Genomic DNA, 23,709 nt, shown 5'->3' with positions numbered 1-23,709 from the left:
GTAAAATTTCATGTTTTCTTCAACATTAAGTCTAGAATCACAAGGCTTCCCAGAGCAACTGATTTATTAGGAAAAGCCACAAGTCAGTTTGTACACAGCAAGATCCCACAAGCAGCATTGCGACAATGACCACAGAATCTGTTTTTAGCGACGCTGGTTGAGGGATAAATAATGACCAAAATGATTCATACAGTGCTGAAAAGGCCTTTCGGTCGATCGAGTAATCACCCACGATGACTTACCACTAAAGGCGTGCTAATCCCATTTTTCTGCATTTAGCACTAAAGGCGTGCTAATCCCATTTTCCTGCATTTAGTACTAAAGGCGTGCTAATCCCATTTTCCTGCACTGAGCACTAAAGGCGTGCTAATCCCATTTTCCTGCACTTAGCACTAAAGGTGTGCTAATCCCATTTTCCTGCATTTAGCACTAAAGGTGTGCGAATCCCATTTTCCTGCACTTGTCCCATATTCTTCAATGTTATGATATTTTAAGTGTTTGTCTAAATTTTGTTTTAAAGGTTGTAAGAATTCCAGTCTCCCCTACCTTTCTAGGTAATGCATTCCTGACTCCCACTGCTGAGTGGAGACTTTTTTTCCCCAACATCCCCTCTGAATCTCTTGTCCCTTGCCCTAAAACTGTGGCCCCTCATGCTTGACCCATCAACCAAGGGGAACAGCTGCTCTCTATTCACCCTGTTCCTACCCCTTGTAATCTTACACGTGTCAATCATGTACATCCTCAGTCTTCTGTGCTCGAAAGAATATAATCCAATTTTATCTAGTCTGTCCTTAAAAGAGGGAGTTACTCTACTCTTCTTTGAAGTAGTGCTCTGCCCAGGATGGTAAGAAACTACAGAAGTTGGTGTGCACAGCCCAGACCATCACAGAGGCCGACCTCCCATCCATAAACACCTCTCGTTGCCGCAAGAAGACTGCCAACATCATCATAGCCCCATTGCACCTCAGTAATGCTCCACTGCAATCCCTTCCATCAGGCAGAAGATACAGACGCCTGAACACAGACACCGACAGGTTCAGGAACAGCTTCTTCCCTGCCGTTATTAGACTGATGAACGGACCTCTCTAACTTCAAATAATATCAATCCTGCTTTGTACACCTCCTGTGTAACCCTGTATACCTCTCTCTGTCCGAGCAGCGTACGTTCTGTATGCCCCTGCTTGCTATCATCTGCCGGTACACTTTGCAAAACGAAGCTTTTCACTGTACTTAGGTACACGTGACTACAATAAACCAAACAAACAGAGGGCAGAAAGGACCTCGGTTTCACATTTCATCTGAGCAGTGACAACTCCCAAGTAACAGACTGGAATCACCAGTTAGTATTGTGTGTTCAGAACTCTGAACGACAACATTGGAGCACAGAGGTGAGAGTGGTACTCCAGGGACTGGTTGCAACTATGCTTGTATTTTCAACAGTGACCACATTTCTGTAATAAACACAGAGAGTGCAGGAGAAACTCAGCAGGTCTGGCAGTATATCTGGAGAGAGAAACACAATTATTATTTCCTGACCTGTATGACCCTTCTTCGGAACTACCTCAGTGTACTAGGTTGTTCTCAGTTCTGGTTTCCAAATCATTTTTAAAAAATGGATTAGAGGAGAGACTGGAGGAGATCAGTCCTCACTTTCTGGAGGAGATGCAAGATTCACAGGGGGATGATGCCAGAACTCGTACCTACCAGGAAGAACTAAACAATATTTTGTATGCAGCTTCACAGTAGAAGAGACAAGAAGCAGTCGGTGAAAATCAAGAGACAAAGGTGAGGGAAACTAACAGGAATACAAAGGGGACTACAAGGAGATCTGGTGGGTACAGAGGGTAGTGTCTCCACCTCTGGCCAGGGGCTCCAGTTCAAGTCCCACTCCAGCACTTGGTGGCCATGCAAGGTGCATTTGTACTGTGGCCAAACAGCTTGACAGCCAGTAAATCCTTCCAGCATGTCTGTCGGCTGGTGGTAAGAGCGGGAGAGTCTTCTGGTCAGTCAGGCTGCAGGAGGTTTTGGCAAATCACTGCAGTGTTTTGCTGAAAAGCATGGGCCAATCCAATGGAGATGCAGGATCCCATCCTCGTAAATGAGGACGGGCGAAAAGACAGAAAGAAATGAAACATTGAAAGACTCAGCATCCCCCGCATTCCCGGGGAGTGAATTCCACAGATTCACAACCTTTAGACTGAAATAGTTTCTTCTCCTCTCTGTCTTGAATCTGCCATCCCCTTAGTCTAAAGCTATGACCTGTCATTCTAGACTGTCCCAAAAGAGGAAACCACCCTCTCTATGACCACTTTGCCAGTTCTCTTTAGCATTTATGTGCAGGTCGTTCTGTTATAACGCGTGTTTTGTCAACACAAGTTCGCTGTAACATGAATTGGGGGACACTGTTTCTCGAACGTGAACTTTTAAAACGCGTGTTGGCTGTAACACGATTACAGCTCCAATGCTCTAAGCACTGTTTCAAAAGTGCGATTTTCCCGTAACGCAGGGGCTGCATAAGACCGCAACCATGGCATTATAGAAGAATTGCCTGTACCTTAATTAGATTGCCTCTCATTCTTCTTATACTCAGAGAGTATACTCCTAACCTGAGTAATCTCTTCAGAAGACAAACCCCAATCAAGTAAACCCCTTCTTAAAAACCTCTCCTGCAACGACATCCCTCCTCACACAAGGGGACCAAAACTGTACACAGTACTCCAGGTCTGATCTCACCAGAGGGAGCGGCTGCAGTGAACATCAGGGATGCATTTAATAGGAATGCATAAACACAGGAAAGGAATAGGAGGCTATGTTCAGCGGGTAAAATAAGAAGGGGTTTGGGTTCGGGGTTGGGAGTAGGCTTGTATTGAGCATAAACACCAGCCTGGAGAAGTTGGGCTGAGTAGCCTGTTTCCACGCTGCAATTCTGTTGTATTTTTATGGATGTATTTCTAAGCCTAAACTGAGACATGCCTGCTGCATTATTTAATTTTTAGTCATCAGATTAGATTTAACAGTCATTTGATACAAACATACATGTTGCAACAAGTAACATGCATTAGTCCTGCTTGTCTGTTGAAGGATACAGGTATTCCTGTGCTGGTTTTACATGCCCTTGTTGCTTATTGACAGACACACTTGGACAAATGGATATGTTGACACCAGAATATAATTACCCTCCCTGATATAAATACACACACAGATATAAACCGACACATATGGACTGATGTAAACACACACACTGACACATGAATATGGGGAGGTGATGGTGTAGTGGTATTGTCGCTTGACTAGAAGACCATAGGAGTGGAAGTAAGGCCATTCGGCCTATCGAGTCCACTCCGCCATTCAATCATGGCTGATGGGCATTTCAACGCCTCTTACCTGCACTCTCCCCATATCCCTTAATTCCTTGGGAGATTAAGAATTTATCAATCTCTGCCTTGAAGACGTTTAACATCCCGGCCTCCACTGCACTCCGTGGCAATGAATTCCATAGGCCCACCACTCTCTGGCTGAAGAAATGTCTCCTCATTTCCGTTCTAAATTGACCCCCCTCTAATTCTAAGGTTGTGCCCATGGGTACTAGTATTCCCGCCTAACGGAAACAAATTCCCAGCGTCCACCCTTTCTAAGCCATGCGTTATCTTGACTAGTAAGCCAGGGACAAAAATTGGAAATGCTGGACTCAAAATGCTAACTCTGTTTCTCTCTAAAATGCTGCTGAATTTCTCCAGCACTTTCTGGTTTTGATTCAAGTTGCGAGCATCCACAGTTTTTAAGATTTTATTACAGTAATCCAGCCACGCAGGCAATGATTTGGGAATCCTGGTTTGAATACCACCACAGGAGATGTTGAAATCTGAGTTCAATAAAAGTCCAATAATGCTCTTTGTTGATTGTCATGAAAAACCTCTCTGCCTCTCAATGCCCTGTAGAGAAGGAAATTGTTTCAGTTAAACGAGGAGACTAGGACCCGTGGACACAGCCTTAGAATTAGAGGGGGGTCATTTCAGAACAGAAATGCGGAGACATTTCTTCAGCCAGAGAGTGGTGGGCCTGTGGAATTCATTGCCATGGAGTGCAGTGGAAGCCGGGACGCTAAATGTCTTCAAGGCCGAGATTGATAGATTCTTGTTGTCTAGAGGAATTAAGGGCTACGGGGAGAACGCTGGTAAGTGGAGCTGAAATGCGCATCAGCCATGATTGAATGGCGGAGTGGACTCGATGGGCCGAATGGCCTTACTTCCACTCCTATGTCTTATGGTCTTATGGTCTTATGGAAATATGCTGCATGTAACTCCAGACCCACTGCAATATGGTTGACTCTGAACTGGCTGGGTTTGGCTTTTATCAATTACTAAAGAGTCTCAAAAAAAAAGGAATGAAATCGGACACATGACCTGGGGATTGGAAACCACAGGATCCCGACAGTGAGGAAACAGGCCATTCATCCACACCGATCGCAACTCACCCAGACCTACCCCCTATCTCTGCCATCCTGCATTTCCCATGGCTAATCCACCTAGCCTACACATCCCTGGACACTATGGGGCAATTTAGCACGGCCAATCCACCCTAACCTGCACATCTTTGGACTGTGGGAAGAAACCAGAGCACCCGGAGGAAACCCACACAGACACGGGGAGAATGTGCAAACTCCGCACAATCGCCCGAGAGTGGAGTCGACTCCGGGTCACCGGTGCCGTGCGACAGCGAGGCTGACCACTGAGCCATCCTGCTGCACATTGAATGAGCTCTGTTCACATTTCCCAAAAAGTTGGAACAACATACCTTATCTCGATAATGAGGGAGCATCCCTGTGTATGCCCGGTATCAAACCTCATGTGTGAGGTGTACATGGTAACCACTAGACTACAGAAACACATCGTAACGAAAATGGAAAACACAGCCAGTCAACTCTGCAAAGTTCTCCTTACTAGCATCTGGGGGCTGTGCCAAAATCAGGGAAGCTATCTCATACACCAGTCAAGTCGACATCATCATATTCACAGAACCACACCTTACAGATAAGACCTCAGATGAAACCATCCCCACCTCGGATATGTCCTGGCATGCTGGGAGAACAGACTTAACAGAGGTACAGTGTTATTTTGTCAGGAGGGAGTCACCCTGGTAGTTTTCGAGCTTGGCTCTGGACCCCATGACCTCATAACATCAGGTCAAACACAGGCAAGGGAACCTCCTGCTAATTATCACATACTGTCACCTCAGCTGATGAATCAGTACTCCGTCAGGTTCAACACCACTTGGAGGAAGTACTGAGAGCAGCAGGGACGCAGAACATACTCCAGGTGAGGGACTTAAAATATCCATCACTAAGGGTGACTTGGTAGCACTAATGTTGGTCAAGTCCTTAGGACATAGCTACAGGATTGCGTTGCAGGTGGTGAAGGAGCCAACAAGAGGGAAAGCATTCTTCACTTAATCTTCATCAAACTGCCTGTTGCAGAAGTATCTGTCCATTAACATATAAATAGGATTGATCACTACATAGTCCTCATGAGACCAAGTCCCATCTTCATATTAAGAATACCTTACATTGGGTTGTGTGGAACTATCACCGTGCCAAATAGGACAGGCTTTAAACGGATCCCCCAACTCAAGATTCAATATCCATGAAGCACTGTGGATCATCGGCAGGACCAGAATCACACTCAAACCACAATTTGCAACCCCATGGCCTGGCATATCACTCATCTCTACCATTACCATCAAGCCAGGGGATCAATGCGAGCTCAATAAAGGGTGATGGAGGGCATGCCAAGAGCTTACAAAGCATACCGAAATGTGAGATGTCAGTCTGGTGAAGCTATAATACAGGATGAATGTGCCAAACAGCATAAGCAATATGTAGTAGAACAGGGCTTAAGAAACTCAACAACTGATGGATAAGATCTAAGCTCTGCAGTCCTGCCACACCTTGAATGGTGGTAGTGGTGGACAATGAAACAGATCACCAGAGGAGGAGGCACCACAAATATCCCTAGCTTTAGTGACGGGGAAACCTAACCTATCAGTACAAATGACACGTTTGAACAGTCTTTTAGGAGTGCCAAGTGGATATTCATCTCAGCCTCCCCTGGAGAACCCCATCATTGCAGGTACCAGTCTTTAGACAATTTGATATCCGCATGATATCAAGAATTGGCTGGAGGCACTGGACACTGCAGAAACTATGAGCCTGTCAAAATTTCAGCAATAGTTCTGAAGACATGTTCTCCAGAATAATGTGATGTACCCCTAGCAAGCTGCTTTGGTACAACTACCGCACTGTTTTTAACAGTATAGAGAATTGGCAAGGTATATCCTGTCTACACAAATCAGGGGAAATCCAACCTGGCCAATCACGGCCCCATCAGTCGACTCTTGATTCATCAGTAAAGTGATGGGACGTGTCCTCGACAGCACTATCAAGCAGCACTTACTCAGCAATAACCTGCTAAGTGATGCCCAGTTTGGGTTCCACCCAGGATCACTGAGCTCATTACAGCCTTGGATCAAACATGGACAAAAGAGCTGAATTCCAGAGGGGAGGGGAGAATATTTGCCCTTGACATCAAGGCTGCATTTGACCCATCAAGGAGTCCTAGCAACACTAGAGAACCTGGGAATCAGGAGGAAACTTCCTGATGACTGTACAATGTTCAGCACCGTTGGCGACTCCTCAGCTGCTAAAGTCGTCTGTGTCCAAATGCGGCAAGACCAGAACAATATCCAGGTTTGGGCTGACAACTGACAAGTAATATGCACAGCACATAAGTGCCAGGCAATGACCACTCACTTAAGAGAGAGTCTTAATTATGGTGCCTTGACATTCAGAGGTGTTACCATCAATGGATTTTCCCCCACTATCAACATCCTGGGGGGGTTACCATTAACTGGACTAGCCTGTTTCTATGGCTACAAAAGCAGGTAGCTGCCCTGCAGCGAGTAGCCTAACTCTGCAAAGCCTGTTCACCAACAACAAGGCACAAGTCTTGGGGCGGCACGGGGGCTCAGTGGTTAGCACTGCTGCCTCACAGCGCCAGGGTCCCAGGTTCGATTCCGGCCTCGGGTGACTGTCTGTGTGGAGTTTGCACGTTCTCCCCGTGTCTGCGTGGGTTTCCTCCGGGTGCTCTGGTTTACTCCCACAGTCACGAAGATGTGAAGGTCAGGTGAATTGGCCATGCTAAAAACTGCCCGTAGTGTTAGGTGCTTTAGTCAGAGGGAAATGGGTCTGGGTGGGTTACTCTTCGGAGAGTTGGTTGGGCCAAAGGGCCTGTTTTCACACTGTATGGAATCTAAAACAAAAGTCAGGAGTGTAACGGAATACTCTTCACTTGCCTGGATGGGTGCAGCTCCAGCAACACTCAATAAACAAAGACAGCTTTGAGGTTTATAACATAATAAGGGGGACAGATAATGTGAATGGCAGGTGTCTTTTTCCTGGGGTAGGGGATTTCATGACTCGGGGCACATTTTTAAGGGGAGGGGGGAGAGATTAAAAAAAGACACGTGGGGCAATGTTTGTACACAGTGGTTTACATGTGGAATGATCTTCCTGAGGAAGTGGTGGATGCGGGTACAGTTGCAACATTTAAAAGATATTTGATTAAGTACATGATAAGAAATGCTTGGAAGGTCTGGGGCCAAATGCAGGCAGATGGAACTAGTTAAGTTTGGGAGTATGGTCGGCATGAACTGGTTGGACTGACGAGTCTGTTGCTGTGCTGTATGAATCTGTGGTTGGCTTGAAGGTAGAAGACAGAGGGTGGTGGTAGAGGGTTGTTTTTCAGACTGGAGGCCTGTGACCAGTGGAGTGCCACAAGGATTGGTGCCGGGTCCAATGCTTTTTGTCATTTATATAAATGATTTGGTTGTGAACATAAAGAGATACAGTTAGTAAGTTTGTCTGTGACAAAATTGGAGGTGTAGTGGACAGCAAAGGGGGTTACCTCAGAGTACAACAGGGTCTTGATCAGAGAGACCAATGGGCTGAGGAGTGGCAGATGGAGTTTAATTTAGATCAGTGTGAGGTGCTGCATTTTGGGAAAGCAAATCTGAGCAGGACTTATACACATAATGGTAAGGTCCAGGGGAGTGTTGCTGAACAAAGAGACCTTGGAGTGCAGGTTCATAGCTCCTTGAAAGTGGAGTCGCAGGTAGATAGGATAGTTAAGAAGGCATTTGGTATGCTTTCCTTTATTGGTCAGAGTATTGAGTACAGGAGTTGAGAGGTCATGTTGCGGCTGTACAGGACGTTATTTAGGCCACTTTTGGAATTGCGTGCAATTCTGGTCTCCTTCCTATCGGAAAGGGTTCACAAAGGATTTACAAGGATGTTGCCAGGGTTGAAGGATTTGAGCTATAGGGAGAGGTTGTACAGGCTGGGGCTGTTTTCCCTGGAGCATTGGAGGCGGAGAGATGACTTTATAGAGGTTTCTAAAATCATGAGAGGCATGGATAGGGTAAATAGACAAAATCTCTTCCCTCGGGTGGGGGAGTCCAGAATGAAAGCGCATCAGTTTAGGGTGAGAGGGGAAAGATATAAAAGGGACCTAAGGGGCAACTTTTTCACACAGAGAGTGGTATGTGTATGGAATGAGCTGCCAGAGGAAGTGGTGGAGGCTGGTACAATTACAACATTTAAGAGGCATTTGGATGGGTATATGAATAGGAAGGGTTTGGAGGGATATGGGGCCGGGTGCTGGCAGGTGGGACTAGTTTGGGTTGGGATATCTGGTCGGCATGGACGGGTTGGACCGAAGGGTCTGTTTCTGTGCTGTACATCTCTATGACCCTACAAGCTACTTGACTGGTACCCAATCCACAAACATTCCCTCCTCCGTTCCTGACACTCGGTAGCAGTAATGTGTACTGTTTATAAAAAGCACTTCAGAAATTCATCAAGGCTCTTCAACAGCACCTTTCAAATTCACCCCCATCTTTCAGGACAAGGGCAGCAAGTGTGTGGCAACATGACCCCCTGCATGCTCCTCTCCAAGCCACTCATCTTCCTGATGTGGAAATTCATTCCCGTTCTTTCTGTGACACTGAGCTGAAATCCTGCAATTCTCTCCCACGCAGCGTCATGGGTGAACCTTTTACAAGTGCAGTTTAACTATGAATTAACTCCACTGGGGTATGCTGTCATCAATTCAGCCTTTATTGACACCAGGATTTGGGGGTGCTGGTGTTGGACTGGGGTGGACAAAGTTAAAAATCACACAGCGCCAGGTTATAGTCCAACAGCTAGTGCTTCCAAATAAACCTGTTGGACTATAACCTGGTGTTGTGTGATTTTTTTAAACTCTATTTACACCTCGATACTCAAAACATGTGGTGCTGGAAAAGCACAGGTGGTCAGGCAGCGTCTGAGGAACAGGAGAGTTGCCATTTCATGATGAAGAGCTTATGCTCGAAACATTGAGTCTCCTGCTCCTTGGATGCTGCCTGATCAGCTGTGCTTTTCCAGCACCACACTCTTTGACTGTGACATCCAGCATCTACAGTCCTCTCTTTCTCCCCCTTTACCTCTCGAGAGCCCTTCACACTGATCCAGCTCCCTCAGAGCCAGCTCTTAGAGTGAACAGAAACCTTGACACTCCTATTTCTAGCTGTCAGCCAGAGCTCCATGATTGAACCAGGTTAACAGCCCCAAGCAGGAAACTCATATTCTATGAAGGCCACCTGGCTGACTTTGCCACTGCAAACTATCTTCTCAATGGCAACTAGAGAGGGGCAATAAATTCTGACTCAGCCAGTGACATTCATGTCCCATGAATATATATAAAAGAAGTAGGGATGGGTATATGAATAGGAAGGGTTTGAAGGGATATGGGCTGGGTGCTAGCAGGTGGGACTAGTTTGGGTTGGGATATCTGGTCGGCATGGACGGGTTGGACCGAAGGGTCTGTTTCCATGCTGTACAGCTCTATGACTCTCTAAGTAATGAAATAAACACACTCACTGACACACTTGATATAAACATTCCAATTGATACAAGCGTGTGCACCCTTCCAGAGAACTGTTACAAGGTTGAAGGTAGCCATTTTGTCCATCTTGTCTGCTCTGGCTTTTATGAGCAATCAGGTCTCCATTCCCTTGCCTTAATTTGTTGCACATTGATTCTAATTAAACAATCATCCTTCTCACTGCCTCAACGAAACCTGCTTCCACCACAGTTCCAGGGAGGACATTCCAGACCTTAAGTGCTCACGGTCTGTAAATGTTGCACTGCACCCTGTATTTGCATATTTTGCAAAACACTTTAAAACTGTGCCCTCTGCATCTCAAGCCTTTTGCATATAGGAACTGTTCCCCCCCATCCCATCTATCCAGACCACTCATGATATTGAAAACCTCTGTCAAATCTCCCCAAGGCCTTCTGTCCAAGAAAACCTGTCCCAACCTCTCCAAACTTTCCTCAGAACGGAACTTTCTTACCCCTGGAAACATTCTTGTAAACCTCTTCCGCACTCTCCCCACTGCATTCACATCCTATCTGCAGAGTGGCACCCAGAACTGCACACAGTGCTCCAGCTGAGGTCTAACCATACATTCATCTTGTACGCTGCTTTTGCACACTGTGCTGCTATTAATGAAGTCTGGGGAAAAAAAAGCATTTTTTTAATTAATAACTCTCTTTGCCTGTCCTTCCAACTTTAATGAATAATGGACATATAGGCCCAGGCTTTTGTTCCTGCACATCATTTTGCATTAGCCCTTTGTTTTTGACTGTCTGCTTTGGCTACGTGCCAAAATATATTACTTCAACCTCATCCATACCCTCCACCTATAATATATGTCCAAAGTGATTACATTTTGAAATACATAGAAAGGCCATTGAACATCATCTGCCACTTATCTGCTCATTGCATCAATATGCGAATTTCCTTTCAAATACCGCATTAAGTTCTACATCCTCCTCACAGTTTACAATTCTCCCAAGATTTCTGTTGTTTGAAACTTTGTAGTTGTCCGCTGTACACTAAGATCTAGATCAATGTGCAACGGGAAAAGCAAAGGACCCAATACTGATTCATGGGGACCCCCACTACAGCCCAAAAACTGCCCCTTACCTGTTTCTGTCTCTTTCCTTACCCCTCAGCCAGTTTTATACCTGCATTGCGACAGGTCTATTTATTCCATGGGACATTTCTACTGTCCCATTTAAACTGTGACCTATCACTGTCACCATAAAACTGTTGTGTGGGTTTGTATCAAATGCCTTCATGTACCCCACATCCTAATGAAAGGCTCCGGCCTGAAATGTCGATTTTCCCGCTCCTCGGATGCTGCTGTGTTTTTCCAGCAACACACTCTCACTCTGATCTCCAGTACCTGCACACCTCACTGTCTCCTACACCACATCAGTAGCCCAGCCCTCATCAACACTCTCTGTTACTTCTTCAAAAACTCAGCTTCATAGAACAGAATCCCTACGGTGTAGAAACAGGCCATTCAGCCCAGCAAGTCCACACTGACCCTCTGAAGAGCATCCCACCCAGTCCCTGCATTTTCCATGGCTAATCCAACTAGCCCACACATCCCCTGGGCACTATGGGAAACTTAGCACAGCCAATCCGCCAAATCTTTGAAAAGTGGGAGGAAACCGGAGCACCCAGAGGAAACCCTCGCAGACACGGGGAGAATGTGCAAACTCCACACAGACAGTCGCACGAGGCTGGAATCGAACATGGATCCCTGGTGCTGTGAGGCAGCAGTGCTAACCACTGAGACACTGTGCCGCCCCAAAAAGGAACGTTTTGGGATTAATGGGATTAAACCTTTTCTATGTGTTTCAAAATTTAATCACTTTGGATATATAGTATGGGGGAGAGTATGGATTATTCTTTCATTTCTTTTCTGCATAGACTTCTGTTCTATGGTTAAAGGAAAGTCTTCAGCATTGCATATTTGAATTTCAGCAGAAAGCATTTTGTTAAAGGGGAACCAAATCTAACAAGCCGTGCTCCTGTCTGGGACTTAATTTGTTCTTTCATAACTTCAGCTGGGACCCTAACAGTTTCACCTGGTCCAGGTGCCTTGTCAAATTGCAGCATGGTAACTTATCCAATACCTCTTCCTTCTCTACGTTAAACCCTTCTAGTGACAGAGGTTCCTCCTCTGTCAACAAGGCATGTGCAGTACCTGTCTTGTAAATAAACGTGGAAAGTCTTGATTCAAAACCTCAGCATTTTCTCTTGCTTCTAAGTGTAGATCTACTTCTTGGTCCCTATTTAAGCATAAGACCATAAGACATAGGAGCGGAAGTAAGGCCATTCGGCCCATCGAGTCCACTCCGCCATTCAATCGTGGCTCATGGGCATTTCAACTACACTTACCTGCATTCTCCTACTTCTCTCACCACCACTGATAATAAGCACATACTTACAGATGTAAAACACACATTGCACAATGTTCAGCATCACTCACAACTCCCCACAGACTGCAGCAGCCCTTGCCCAAATGCAACTAGACCTGGACAATATCCAGGATTGGGCTGAAAAGTGGCAAGTAAGATTCATGCCACACAACTCCCAGGCAGTGACCATCTCCAATAGCAGATAGTCTGTTGACATTCAAAGGCGTCACCATCACTGATTTCCCCACTATCAACATCCTGGGGGGGTTACCATTGACCAGAAACGCAACCGGACTCACCACATAAACACAGTTGCTACGAGAGCAGGTTAGAGACCAGGAATACTGCGGCAAGTGATTCACCTCCTGACTCCCGAAAGCGTGTCCACCATCTCCAAGGCACAAGTCAGGAGTGTGATGGAATACTCCCCACTTGCCCTGGATGGGAGCAGTTTGAAAAACACTCACGAAGCTCGACACCATTCAAGACTAAGCAGCCTCCTTGACTGGCATCACACCCCTCAAGCAGTCAGTCCCTCCACCACCAATGCTCAGCAGCAGCTGTATGTACCATCTACAAGATGCACTGCAGAAATTCACCCAAGATCCTCAGACAGCACCTTCCAAACCCCTGATCACTTCTGTTTAGAAGGACAAATGTAGCAGATATTTGGGAACACCACCATTTGCCGTTTCCCTTCAAGCCGCTTCCCATCTAGACTTGGAAATATAATGCTGCCCATTACTCTCACTGGGCAAAAATCTTGGATTTCCCTGTGTAATGGCTTTGTGGGTCCACCGACAGCACATGGAATACCACGGTATGATGAAAGCAGCTCATCACCACCTAATCAAGGTCAACTCAGGTTGGGCAACCAGCCGGCGATGCTCACAACCCAAAACAGAATATTTTTAACACACACACACTAGCATAAACACAAATTGACACTGGTATGACCACACACTGACAGACTTATATGAAGACTGTCACACTGATATAAACACAGAAAATGAAACACTGCGATAATGACATAGGCATACAAATACAGACACACTAATATAAGCATACACTGACACAATCTACACAATCAATAACATAATACAAACACACTGACACGCTGATAGAAACGCATACAGACATGCTGATGTAAACACTGACACACTGATATAAGCACACTCACTGACACATTAATATAAACACACACTGACACGCTGATATAAGCACATTCACTGACACACTGATATAAACACACACTGATATAAGCACATTCACTGACACACTGATATAAACACACACTGACACGCTGATAGAAACGCATAGAGACATGCTGATGTAAACACTGACACACTGATATAAGCACACTCACTGACACATTAATATAAACACACTGACATACTGATATAAGCACACTCACTGACACACTGATGTAAACACACACTGACACGCTGATAGAAACACATACACCCTCACACTGATACAAACACACACACTCACACGCTGATAAAAATTGACACACTGATATAAACACATATACAGAGACAAGATTAGAGTGGTGCTGGAAAAGCACAGCGGATCAGGCAGAATCCGAAGAGCAGGAAAATCAATGTTTTGGGCATAAGCCCTTCATCATCCTCACTCCTGTGTTTTTCCAGCACCACTCTAATCTTGACTCTGACATCCAGCATCTGCAGTCCTCACTTTTGCACAATTACAGAAATACTGACATACAGTATACAGACAGAAACACCATGATATGAATTCACATATTGATGCATTGACTGGAAACAAATACTGATATTAACACTCACGCTGACACACTATATAAATACACACAATGATAGAAACACACTCACTGACACAGTGATGCAAACATTTATAAATACAGTCACTGTTGCATTAATCAAAATAGACACTGTCACATTGATATAAATCAGAAAGTGACACTCTGCCATAAACATATACACTGATATAAAAACAAAAACAAACTCTCTATATAAACATACATTGTCATAGTGATTAAAACAGAACCATTCACATAACATAACCACTCACAGAGACAAACTGATAAAAAAATCCACACTCTCACAATGATATAAACACAATCATTAACACAGAAATATAAACACGCACTGATATACAGGCAAGTTGATACAAACACAGGCTGACTCAGTGATATAAACACACACACTGTTATGAACACATGCAGAGACATGGATATAAACACACAAACTGATATAATCGAACACACTGACACAATGATGAAAACACAAACTGCAACACTGATATTAACACACACTGATATAAACATGCACTGAGGCAAATACATACATCTGTTGACACACTAATATAAACACAATGACACAAATACACTATAAAAACACACAGACACAGTGATATAAACACGATAGATACATTAATATATAATCTTACACCCTGATATAAACACAATCACTGACACACTAATTTAAATGCATACTGACACAGTGATATAAACACACACTGACACACTTATATAAACACACAATGACACAGTGCTATAAACACACTTTGACACACTGATATAAACACAATCACTGACAATGTGTCTTTATGTCAGTGTGTCAGTGACTGTGTTTGTATCAGTGTATGGCACTGATATAAACACACCTTGACACACTGATATAAACATACATACTGACATAAACACACACACTAACATAAACACACACACTGACATAAACACAATCACTGACATACTAATATAAACACACACATTACTGACACACTGATATAAACACACACTCTGACACACTGATATAAATACACAGACTGGGACACAGTTTAAAAACACACAAACTGACAGGTTGATCTAATACGCACTGTTGCACTGATAGAAACAGACACACTGTTATACATATAAACACACTAATTAACACACATGGCATGCTGATATAAATACATATTTTGCCACATTGATACAGCAATATAAACACACATTGATATAAACTTCTCACTGCCGCCATTATAAAAACACACACTGACACACTGATATAAACACACACTGACCCAGTGACATAAACACACACACACTGACACACTGATATAAACACGTACACTAACACGCTGATACAAGCACACATACTGACACAGTGAAATAAACATGCACACTGATACACTGATACAAACACACGCAGTGACACACTGATATAAATACACACTGACACAGTGACATAAACACACACACTGACACACTGATATAAACACACACACTGACACACTGATATAAACACATACTGACACAATGATATAAACACACACACTGACACACTGATATAAACACACACTGACCCAGTGACATAAACACACACACACTGACACACTGATATAAACACGTACACTAACACGCTGATACAAGCACACATACTGACACAGTGAAATAAACATGCACACTGATACACTGATACAAACACACGCAGTGACACACTGATATAAATACACACTGACACAGTGACATAAACACACACACTGACACACTGATATAAACACACACACTGACACACTGATATAAACACATACTGACACAATGATATAAACACACACACTGACACACTGATATAAACACACACTGACCCAGTGACATAAACACACACACACTGACACACTGATATAAACACGTACACTAACACGCTGATACAAGCACACATACTGACACAGTGAAATAAACATGCACACTGATACACTGATACAAACACACGCAGTGACACACTGATATAAATACACACTGACACAGTGACATAAACACACACACTGACACACTGATATAAACACACACACTGACACACTGATATAAACACATACTGACACAATGATATAAACACACACACTGACACACTGATATAAACACATACTGACACAATGATATAAACACACACACTGACACACTGATATAAACACACACTCTGACACACTGATATAAATACATACACTGACACACTGATATAAACACACACTGACACAGTGATATAAATACATACACTGACACACTGATATAAACACACAGAGACAAACTAATATAACAAATGATACATGCAAAATGTCACATTGATATAAACACACTAACATAAACACACACTGATATAAATACACTCACTGACACTGACATAATCACACAGAGACAAACTGAAATCACAAATGATATATGCAAAATGTCACCCTGTCATAAACACACTGACACACTGATATAAACACTCACTGACACTGTGACATAAACACACAGAGATAATATATAAACACACATTCAAGGATATACACACAGCAACACTGATATTAACTCACCCATTAATACACAATGATATAAACACACTAATACACTGATAAAACACACATTCACACACTGACACATACATATAAAAACATACACTCCAACACAGATGTAAACACACATTAACATAGCAATAGGAACATTCTGACACAGCAATATAAATGCACACAGTGAAAGTGAGGACTGCAGATGCTGGAGATCAGAGACAAGATGAGTGTGGCGCTGGTAAAGCACAGCAGGTCAGGCAGCAGGAGCAGGAAAATCGATGTTTCAGGCACGAGCCATTCATCAGGAATGAAGCCAATATAAATGCACACACCAACTCACCGATGTAAATAGATATTGACACACTTATATAAACTCACACACTGAGACACTAATTTAAAGCACATAAACAAACAGACCTATATAACACATAGTGACACACTGATATAAACAAAGATAATGACACACTGATATAAAAACACAGTGACACACAGAAATAAAGACACACATGGATGCAGGAATATACTTACACACAATGACACTGACATTAATGTAAATGTGCACACGGGCAAGTATCAAAAACACTCCCTCTGCCACACACACAAACACACACACACAGACACACACACGCACTCAACACACAAACACACCCACACATACACACACCCATACACAGAAACACATACAGACACAGACACACACAGAGATACACACACACGCTCACATACACACACCCATACACAGACACACACACACAAAGATACAAACATCCTCACTGACAAAGTGGAATAAACGCACAGATTGACTTGTTGATTTGGCTCACATTGCTAACCTGAGGTAAATACACTCACTGACACACTGATATAAACACACACTGACACAGTGATATAACACACACTGACACACGGATAGAAACATACTCACTAACACAGACTAACACTGATATAAACACACACTGACACAATGATATAAACACACACTGACACAGTGATATAAACACACACTGACGCACTGACATAAACACATTCACTGACAAAGTGATATAAACACGGACTTACACACTGACAGAAGTACACTCACTAACACTAACTATCACTGATACAAACTGACACACTGACAAACTGACAGAAACACACTCACTAACACAGTCTAACGCTGATATAAACACGGACTTATACACTGATAGAAACACTCACACTAACACAGACCAACACTGATATAACCACACAAACTGGCACACTAATACAAACACAGTAACAAAGACTAACACAGATATAAACACACACTGACACACTGATAGAAACACATTCACTAACAAAGACTAACACTGATATAAACACACACTGACACACTGATAGAAACACACACACGAACACAGACTAACACTGATTTAAACACACACTGACACACTGATAGAAACACACTCACTAACACAGACTAACACTGATTTAAACACATACTGACACACTGATAGAAACATACTCACTAACACAGACTAACACTGATTTAAACACACACTGACACACTGATAGAAACACACTCACTAACACAGACTAACACTGATATAACACATACACTGACACACTGATAGAAACAGACTCACTAAGATAGACTAACACTAATATAAACATGCAATAACACACTGATAGAAAAACACTCACTAATACAGGCTAACATTAATACAAACACAGTCACCAACACAGACTAACACTGACATAAATATGCACTGACGCATTGACAGAAACACACTCACTAACACAGACTAACGCTGATATAACCACGCACTGACACACTGATAGAAACTCTCACTGACACAGACTAACACTGATATAAACACACACTGACACACTGATAGAAACACACTCACTGACACAGACTAACACTGACATAACACATACACTGACACTATGATAGAAACACTCTCACTGACACAGACTAACACTGATATAAACAAGCAATGACATATTGACAGAAACACACTCACTAACACAGCCTGACACTGATATCAACACATGCTGACACACTGACAGAAACACTCTCACTGACACAGACTAACACAGATATAACACATACACTGACAAACTGATAGAAACACTCTCACTGACACAGACTAACACTGATATAAACATGCAATGACATACTGACAGAAACACACTCATTAACATAGACTAACACTGATATAAACACACACTGACATACTGAGAGAAACACACTCACGAACTCAGACTAACACTGATATAAACACGCACTGACACACTGACAGAAACACTTTCACTAACACAGACTAACACTGATATAAACACGCACTGACACACTGACAGAAACACACGAACACAGACTAACACTGATGTAAAAACACACCGAAATACAGATGTAACCACTCTGACTATCACAGACTAACACTGATATAACCACGCTCTGACATGCTTATAGAAACACTCTCACTGACACAGACTAACACTGGTATAAACCCTAACACTGATACACTGATACAAACACACACATTAACACAGATTAACACTGATATAAACACGCAGTGACATACTGATAGAAACACACTCACTAACACAGGTAAACACTGATATAAACATGCACTGACACACTGACAGAAACACCCTCACTAACATAGACTAACACGGGTATAAACAACTACACTGATACACTGATACAAACACACACATTAACACAGACTAACACTGATATAAAGGCACATTGACACACTCACAGAAAGAGACTCACTAACACTGATATAAACCCACAATGACACACTGATAGAGACACACTCACCAATACAGATAAAGACTGATATAAACACACACTGACACACTGATAGAAACACACTCATCAATACATGTAAAAACTGATATAAAATTGCACTGTCACAGTGATAGAACCACACTCACTGACACAGACTAACACTGATATAAACATGCACTGACACACTGATAGAAAAACACTCACTAACACAGACTAACACTGATATAAACATGCACTGACACACTGATAGAAACACACTTACTAACACAGACTAACACTGATACAAACATGCAGTAACACACTGATAGAAACACACTTACTAACACAGACTAACACTGATATAAATATGCAATGTCACACTGAGAGAAACTCACACACTAACACAGATTAACACTGATATAAGCGCACGTTGACACACCGATAGAAACAGACTCACTAACACTGATACAAACCCACACTGACACACTGATAGAAACACACTCACTAACACAGACTAACACAGATATAAACATGCAGTAACACACTGATAGAAACACACTTACTAACACAGACTAACACTGATATAAATACGCAATGACACACTGAGAGAAACTCACACACTAACACAGATTAACACTGATATAAGCGCACGTTGACTCACTGATAGAAACAGACTCACTAACACTGATACAAACCCACACTGACACACTGATAGAAACACACTCACAAATACATGTAAGAATTGATGTAAACTTGCTCTGTCACAGTGATAGAACCACACTCACTAACACAGACTAACACTGATATAAACACACAATGACACACTGACAGAAACACACTCACTAACACAGACTAACACTGATATAAACCCACAAGGATGCACTGATAGAGACGCAGTCACCAACACAAATAAACACTGATATAAATGCACACTGACACACTGATAGAAACACACTCACGACACATGTAAAAATTGATATAAACTTGCCCTGACACAGTGATAGAAACACACTCACTAACACAGACTAATACTGATATAAACATGCACTGACACACAGATAAAAACACACTAACTAACACAGACTAACACTGACATAAACACACACTGACACACTGACAGAAGCACACTCACTAACACAGACTAATACTGATATAAACATGCACGACACACTGATAGAAACACACTCATGAACACAGACTAACACTGATACAAACACATACATTGACACACTGATAAACACACACTCACTAATACAGATTAACACTGATACAAACGCGCAATAACACACTGATAGAAACACACTAAGCAACACAGACTAACACTGATATAAACCCACAAGGACACACTGATAGAGACACACTCACAAACACAGATAAACACTGATATAAACGCACACTGACACGTTGATAGAAACACACTCACCAACACATGTAAAACTGATATAAACTTGCACTGACACAGTGATAAAACCACACTCTCTAACACAGACTAACATTGATATAAACACGCAATGACACGCTGACAGAAGCACACTCACGTACACAGATTAACACTGCTATAAAAACACACCGAAACACAGATGTAAAAACAGTAACACAGACTAATACTGATATACCCACGCACTGACACACTGATATAAACACAGTTAAAAATCACACAACACCAGGTTGTAGTCCAACAAGTTTAATTGGAAGCACACTAGCTTTCGGAGCGATGCTCCTTCATCAGGTGATAGTGGAGGGCTCGATCGTAACACAGAATTTATAGCAAAAATTTGCAGTGTGATGTAACTGAAATTTTACATTGAAAAACTGATTGTTAAGCCTTTCATCTGTTAGAATACAGTGATAGTTTCACTTCTTTCATGTGTAAATCACAAAACCTTTTTTTAAAGTTGCATTCTCGGGTTAGCTGTTAACAATGGTGATAGCTAGACAATATGTTGAAGGTGTTAGCCCCCTGTGATCTCTGTCTATGACCTGATGTTTAGATTGATTCTAATCTAAAAAGTGAGATAACAGAGTTTTACATAAATTCATGCAGTCTTTGAGCTCAGAGTTCTGCATGAATGTATGCAGTTTTTGAGCAAAGTGCAATGTAACTCTGCAAGCACAAATTCACCCCACAAAATATATGTGTGCATGTGGGTCTTTGTCTGTGTGTGTGTGTGTGTGTGTGTCTGTCTGGGGTGGTGGTTGTGAGTGTGCGAAACTGTGTGTGTGTGTGTGTGTGTGTGTAGTGAGTGCAGAATGTCTTAAGTCTGTGAGGGGGTGCATGTGTGAGTGTGGGAGTGTGTGTGTCTATAAGGGTGTGTGTGGGTGTCTGTGTGCGCATCTGTGTGTACCTGTGTCCGTGTGTATGTGAGAGTGTGTGCGTGTAGGAATATCTGTGTGTGTGTGTGTAGTGCAATGGTGATCACCTGTAATGTGACATGAATCCAAGGTCCCGGTTGAGGCCCTCCCTATGGGTACCGAACTTAGCTATCAGCCTCTGCTCGGCCATTTTCCCCTGCTGACTGTCCCGAAGTCCACCTTGGAAGATGGTCACCTGCACTGCTACACTCATATAAACACACACATTAACACTGACTAACACTAATATAAACACACATTGACACACTGATAGAAACACACTCACTAACACAGACTAACGCTGATATAAACCCACAATGACACACTGATAGAGACACACTCACTAACACAGATAACACTGATATAAACATGCACTGACAGACTGATAGAAACACACTCATTAACACAGACTAACACCGATATAAAAACACACTGACACACTAACAGAAACACACTCACTAACACAGACTAACACTGATATAAACACGCAAAGACACACTGATAAAAATACAGTCACTAACACAGACTAACACTGATATAAACCCACAATGACACACTGATAGAGACACACTCATCAACACAGACTAACACTGATATAAACTTGCACTGACAAAGTGATAGAATCACACTCACTAACACAGACTAACACTGATATAAACACGCAATGACACTCTGACAGAAACACACTCACTTACACAGACTAACACTGATATAAAAACACAACGAAACACACATGTAAATACACTGGCTAACACGGACTAATACTGTTATAACCATGCACTGACACACTGATAGAAACACACTCACTAACATAGACTAACACTGATATAAACAATCACTGACACATTGACAGAAACACACTAACACAGACTAACACTGATATAAGCATGCAATGTCTCACTGACAGAAACACACTCACTAACACAGATATAAAATTGCACTGACACACTGAGAGAAACACACTCACTAACACAGACTACACTGATATAAACACACACTGACAGAAGCACACTCATTAAAACAGACTAATATTGACATAAACATGCACTCACACATGGATAGAAACACACTCATGAACACAGATAAACACTGACACACTGACAGAAAAACACTCAATAACACAGACTAACACTGATACAAACACATACATTGACCCACTGATAAACACACACTCACTAATACAGACTAGCACTCATACAAATGCGCACTAACACACTGACAGAAACACACTCACCAACACAGACTAACACTGATATCAACATGCACTGACACATTGATAAAAACACACTCACTTACACAGACTAACAGCGATATAAATACACACTGACATACTGATAGAAACACACTCACCAACACAGACACTCATATAAACTTGCACTGACACATTGATAGAACCAAACTCACGAACACAGACTAATGCTGATATAAACACACACTGACACACTTTAGAAACACACTAATACAGAGTAACACTGATATAACATGCAATGATACACTCATAGAAACACACTCACTAAAATAGACTAACTCTGATATAAACACGCAATGACACACTGACAGAAACATACTCACTAACACAGACTAACACTGATATAAAAACACACCGAAACACAGATGTAAACACAGTAACACAGACTAATACTGATATAACCATGCACTGACACACTGATAGACACACACTAACATAGACTAACACAGATATAAACACGCAATGACACACTGATAGAGAAACTCTCACTAACACAGACTAACACTGATAAAAAAAACACACCGAAACACAGTTGTAAACACACTGACAACACAGATAAATACTGACATAAACATGCACTGACACACTCATAGAAACACTCTCACTTACACAAACATTTATATAAACATGCAACGACACACTGATAGAAACACGCTCACTAACACAAACTAATATTGATATAAACATGTGGCACACTGACCGAAACAAACTCACTAA

At 42.4% G+C, this 23,709-nt stretch overlaps 1 protein-coding gene across 1 annotated transcript in view; it reads right to left on the bottom strand.

Annotated features, from left to right (window-relative positions):
- LOC122547612 (hepatocyte nuclear factor 3-beta-like) overlaps window positions 1-23,709 on the bottom strand; it is a 135,995-nt gene that overhangs the window by 9,093 nt on the left and 103,193 nt on the right. The gene's annotated exons all lie outside the window — the stretch shown is intronic.

Source organism: Chiloscyllium plagiosum, unplaced genomic scaffold (assembly GCF_037043375.1).
Source record: "Chiloscyllium plagiosum isolate Xiang-an unplaced genomic scaffold, Cpla_swu_hap1 HiC_scaffold_47, whole genome shotgun sequence".
Classification (NCBI taxonomy): Eukaryota; Metazoa; Chordata; class Chondrichthyes; order Orectolobiformes; family Hemiscylliidae; genus Chiloscyllium; species Chiloscyllium plagiosum.
This window is presented reverse-complemented; position numbering and strand designations above follow the sequence as displayed.